At 38.1% G+C, this 6,000-nt stretch overlaps 1 protein-coding gene across 1 annotated transcript in view; it reads left to right on the top strand.

The window, feature by feature from the left end:
- Window positions 1–2,185: 2,185 nt before the first annotated feature.
- Window positions 2,186–6,000, top strand: part of baiap3 (BAI1 associated protein 3) — a 53,556-nt gene continuing 49,741 nt past the window's right edge. The window contains exon 1 of the mRNA XM_085271686.1: window positions 2,186–2,417. The gene's annotated coding sequence lies outside the window, so the exon portion shown is untranslated. The remainder of the gene's footprint in view (window positions 2,418–6,000) is intronic.

Here is a 6,000-nt window from a genome sequence, read left to right as displayed (position 1 = left end):
ATCAAGTATCAATTAGGAAAGGCTTTGAGCAGAAAAACAGCAAAATATAAGATTCATTTTGAAGACTGAACTACAGCTCTTATGTTCTTGAATGCCAATGTGTTTACTCAAAATACAGCTGAAGTGCTCTGGTATTGTTTTGGTTTTAATTGGAATGTCAAGAGGCTCTAAAATAGATGTAAAAACTTTTTTTTGTTTACCGTGATTTGAAATAATATGCTAAATTATTTCCATAAAACATGTCTATGTTTTATGGGCTTTATAGGCTTTATAAACAAAGGTCACTCTTACTTAATTTAAAACCATTGTAACACAATAACTGCTCCAGGCTTTTATGTACATTATTGTCAGTAAACTGTGATAAATGAAATCCCCTAATAAGATAAGCTTTGACTTTGTTGACGCTGATGAATAGTATACATTAGTGAATTGCCAGTCCTACGCTACAAGATGATGCCTGCTTGCACCTTCTGCTATGATATCTATAATTAGAAAAAAGCAATGGTATGATTAATGTTCCTGAGCCAGTTTAAAGCACATGCACGTTCACTCACGTGTCGTGTGAGAAAATTTCTGACGTGTCATAAAAGAAATGACTCCCATATGCTGTGTTTTATCTATTTAACCCTCAGAGTAACATTATATTACTGCAATGAAAAACAGGCCCTGAACTTATTATCAAAGCAGGCGTATTGCCAAGATGTCTAATTTAGCTACATAAAGAAAAGGATTATTTCTATCATTTAAATACTAATCCCACATTTTTAAATTAAATGGGAAATGATTATTAATAATGGATTACCTACAGTGGCCATTATATCCAATTGTGTATTTGTAGTCTACTTGAATTTTTTTGGTTGCAGCATGTTTTCTTTTGTCCCTCTGTCCCACATTGCTCTGCCTGTGGAGAAATTTCATGTTCAACACATAATGTACATTCAGAACTAATACTCTGTATTTAAAAAAAAAAAAAGAAAGAAAAGAAAGAAAGAAAAGAAAAGAAAAAGTGAAATATTGTCTTTTTGTATGAAAATGAGACCTCAGTTTGAGAAACCTCTAATGCCTTTTTGGTATTCTGCATAGGGCATACTCTACTTTTATTAAAGTCCCGTTTAGGTGCAACAACGCTGTCAGAGCACCGGAAGAGCTAATTAAGCAAAGCAAAGAAAAAAGTACATGAATCTCAATCTGACTGACAGCTGAACTTGCTCCCCTCTGCCGCTGAGAGGATTATTCTCGGCGACATCCCTCAGCAACAGTCAAATGATGCCTTCAGGTGAACAATGTAAACTTCCGAATTTCACTAAAGTAGCTTGGTTAGTAACAATCAGCATGAAACGGGCAGGGGACAAGACATACCTGTACTGTAAATCAGTGTTGGAAAGCGTTCATTTAAAGGACAGAAAGTAGACTAGTAATTTTACTGACTTAAGTGGAATATGACTAAAAAAGTGACTTGAATATTAATGATAAATGATCAGAGGGACAGCACAGGTTTGAGCTGAAATTAAAGTTGGAGACGCAAGGCTGAGATTGTTTGGACATGTGCGGGGGAAAGATAGTGGATATAAGGGGGAAGCATTTTGAAGATGGGGCTGGCAAGCAGGAGGAAAAGAGGAAGAAGTCAGAGGAAATTCATGAATATAGTGATGGAGGACGTTGGTGTGAAAGATAATAGAGGTGATGTGAAAGTAAGGAAGATTATACGCTGGGCCGAACCCTAAAGGCAGCAGCAGGAGGAGAAATAGAAGTAGAAGAAGAAAAGGGTGCTCTTGTATTCTACCCAACTTGTCATCAGAAAACAAATTCTCTGCTAAACCTACCTCACCCCTCAAAAGTTAAAAAATAAAATAAATAAAATTACTAACATAAAAATATGTAGCCTACATTTTTTAAATTTATTTTTGATTTTCACTTTAAGTCGAGGTAGCAAATGTTGGCCATGTTACACGATAAATGATTCGACTGTTTCGTTTCTATTTCCTTTGCCTTATACTTTTTTCTCCTTATCGGTTAACCCGGCCAGCCATATTACTTACTCGTGTATAAACAGTAACAATCAATCTACGCAGTACACTTTGTTTAACGATCGGTTGTCCACAAAACGGTCAACGCTTAATAGCCATACATCCGACCGTATTCAAGGGCATTGAAGTATCGCGGCACTTCCTATGGCCATATTTGGAGTGAGCATCGGTGGAGCGTGAGCACAGGAAAGCATTTCGAAGGACTAAAATGAGCTTTTGTCTGTCGTCTGTCATAAGAAAAAAAATCCAAACGTTGTTTTCACATAAGTTGACTGCGCCGCGTTCACAGAGGGAAGCAGCGTCCTGCTGCAGTGAGCTTTGATTCACAGGAACTCTGACACGCAGCAACAAAAGAACATTTGACACTGAGAAAACTGTCAGGAGACACAGGTAAGGTGTTTTTTTTATTTTGAATCATTTAACACCTTACAAAAATCCCCCTTTTAAACTAATTAACCAAAAAAATTAGAAAAAATGCGTCACACAGCTGCAGACTCATCGTCATTTATAAGGATGTTAAATTGGCACCTGTTGATCTGCATTTCCTCTAGTTGGAAATCATTTAAAATTAGTCTTTTTAAAGGATGATAAAGTTCTGTTGACGCACTGATGATATGAAAGTAGGCTCTACTGGAATAGCACATGAAGGACGACGTGAGGATTTATGCACTGGGCAGCATTTATGGCATTTCTCGTAAAAAGATCCTGCACAATCTCTCTGCCATATGGCCAAAAGTTGCCCCCACTGATAAACATACAGATCATAAACATGGTGCTGCAAGCTTGATCAGAAGCTCGAGGAAACACTGGTATACATTTAATAATAAATATTCATTTTAGTAGAATTATGTTGGCCTTAAACTCTCACAGGTAGATATGATTGTATGGTATCATCATTAGTATTATTACTACTATGTTTTATGCATGTGGTTTTTATAATTGAGCTGAGGATATAAAGCTGTTTACTCTTCAAATTTCTATAGATACAATGCCCCACACCCATAAAACACACACACACACACACTCAGGAAGATAAAGGTAAGTTGGATTTAAACCTTTTGATTTGTTTTTGTTTTTTTACTACTTAATCATGTCAGTTCTAAAGCTTATTGAGCTTATTTGTAATGCTTACTGAGCTTTATGTATAAATCAATGTTCTGTCATAGAGATGTATGTGAAGCGCACCCTCTCTCTTTCTCTCTCTCTCTCTCTCACACACACACACACAAACACCGACTTCTCTGCTTGAAGCGTCTTTTTCCCCAGTGAAAGCCGCAGCAATAGTGAGCTGGTAATTTACCTGAGCTATTTATATTGACAATAATTACATGTACAGCAGATTAAAAGGGTAATAAAAAGGATTATATCTCATTATTCACCATCTGTATAAAACTCGAAGCGCTGGTGGTGTATGAAACAAAACAAAACAAAAACAAACAAACATAGTGATTCTCAATTTTGCAGAAATCATCTCCAGTTCATAATTCCTTGCTCTCTGTGGCCTCCCTTCAGCTATCTCCTTATGAGCCTTGCTGGTGCAGGTCATAGCCCCACTTTAGAGTCATGAGTCCATTAGACATTAATTAATCGTTACCTCTTTTTATCATACAGGGCCTCAGTGGTTATTACTCACAAACCTGTCTATGTAAAAAGCAGCTTGCGCACACTCATAGAGGCATGACAAAAGGTTATGGTAATGCTGTACAAACAGAGTATTCAGATGTTTGGTAGTACGCCATTAATTACAGCCTTTGTGAAGTGTTGCATGTCTTCAGAGAATCGTATTGTAGCTCAGTGTCTTGTAGATGCAGATTGATGTTTTTGCGTAAACTATAGAGCATTATTGCCGCTGCATAATAAGTCAGTGGTTTCTATTTTTGAGAGTAGTGTTACTGCTGCTGAGCGCTTTCAGGGTGACAAAAGATGCATTGTGTGTAGTATAATAAGCAGGGATTTTCACTATTGTTTAAATTTTATATTTTGTGCGTGGCTGTCAGTGGTTTTTGCTGCCTTACTGTGCTGCAGATGCCCTTTACAAAAGCTCTCTGCCGTCAATTCCTGGGATTTTCTCTGGCAATCAATTTCCAAGCCGGAGTGCCTGTCATGTGCCTTGACAACACCGACTCTGTTAGCTCCTGGGAATAGACAGCTAAATGTTCAGTGTTTTTTAGGTGAATCATAGATTAGGTGTTATCTGCAGGTGCATACAGGACAGGTCACTACGATGTAATGTCTGCACTTTTTCCCATTGATCCCACTGAAAAGATATTACAGAGAGCTGGCAGTTTAATCCATTTAGCCTTTTGTGTCCCCAAGGGCCAGCCACATAATAACATTCCAGTGACGAGGCTCTTGGATTTGACTTAAAGGTGGTTTTTAACACAGGCAACTCTGCAGAATAATCTACTTAGAGTTATGATATGATCTGAATGTGTAAGCTGCCATGCTTAAATTAAGTTTTGAGGAATATGCAGGTCAAAATAAGCACGTCTTGTTTTATTCAATTACATAAACTGCCACAAAGGGATGGTTAATTGTTCCCTTTTATTTCAGCGACTCAAGGGGAATGTAATAGCATTTCAACTATGTTGATCGAGGTGTCTCTTTAGAGCTGTTGTTAATCAACTATTGCAGAACGCGCTACACTTTTTTGAGGTTATTGATTTTTTATTCTTTCGCTGTCTTTTGGACAGAATTGAAAATATCAAATGGGACCAAGTTAAAAGTATGAACTGTAGTTATTAGCTCATGAGTCACACTGAAATATTCTCAGGACTGAGCATTAGGTGAACTAATGACTGGCACTAAATAGGCAAATGTAATGTCAGTATCAGCTTTGTATTTTGCAGCATTAAAGTGAATGCATTATAAAACCCAGGGTCTTTTTTTCAGCCCTTGCAGAATTCCATTTACCTGTATTTACCGACTCCTTTCCGCTGCTGTTACCATAGAGACTAACCATCCCTATCAGCAAGTCGCCTTTGGCTGCCGGGCTCATTGGATCTCACAGGAAAGAGACACTGGTGAGCCAGTGTTTCCCTGGCTTGATTTCGGCACCAGTGTAGTGAGAAAGGCATTTGCTTGGCTTTGACAGTGTTTCCTTGGCAGCTGGCGCCACACCAATAGTGGCACGTCGACCCATTTTGTCACTATGGGTTGACAGCCGAGACAGAGTGAAATCAGCTGGGAGAAATCCACTCCCGTAATTGAAATGAGTTCACCTGGGAGACAGCTGCTCTGCGGCGCCTGCTACCTGTCAACAGTCCACGCTTGCCAGTCTGCATGTAGTAGATATAATATGATGCCTGAGCAAGTCTTCCACTGGTGGCGCCATAGTGTGGAAGTTGAAAGAGATGCCTCGGGTATTTCAGCTGTGTGGCCTTTGTAAGATGTCATCCACAGAGCATAACTCTGTTAAATAGATGCTCTGCAATAAAGCTGTGACAAGTGGCAAGTGCACACGAAGCCAGCTGGAACATAACATTTATGTTACAATTAATGCTTTTTGAAATTTTTCTAGGCTTGAATTAATTTTTTTATTTTTGTGATATTAACTGACTGACTAAAAAAAACTTTTTTTTTTGCAATATCTGTTTTTTATACAAATCATATAAATATTTGCTTTACAAGTACAAAGTATCCCATACATACCCTCAGCATGAGCCTTTTCTTTTTCCACTGCACTGTGCTTTCTGTTCCGAATGCTTAAATCTCTGGATAACTGCAAAACTCGTCATTGTCACAGTTCCCTGTGACTTTCCTCTCACCTACAACTCACAATAAAGAACTGGAAGGACTTAACTGTTGTTTCCTGTCAAACACTGAAGAAGCAACATTTAAGCTCTTGAAAAAAGCACCCTGAAAATTAGGCCACGATTGCTTCCTTTATAAGCTACTTTTTGGCAGTCAACCAGGAAACCTAGTAAATTACAAGTGTATCATATGAATAGGAAGCAAACTAAAAATGCCTCAT

Source organism: Mchenga conophoros, linkage group LG4 (assembly GCF_057382185.1).
Source record: "Mchenga conophoros isolate Kocher_MC1m ecotype Shallow Benthic linkage group LG4, M_conophoros_male_GT1.1, whole genome shotgun sequence".
In the NCBI taxonomy this organism is placed as follows: domain Eukaryota; kingdom Metazoa; phylum Chordata; class Actinopteri; order Cichliformes; family Cichlidae; genus Mchenga; species Mchenga conophoros.
The sequence above is the reverse complement of the archived record's forward strand: the minus strand, read 5'-3'. Positions and strand labels throughout refer to the sequence as shown.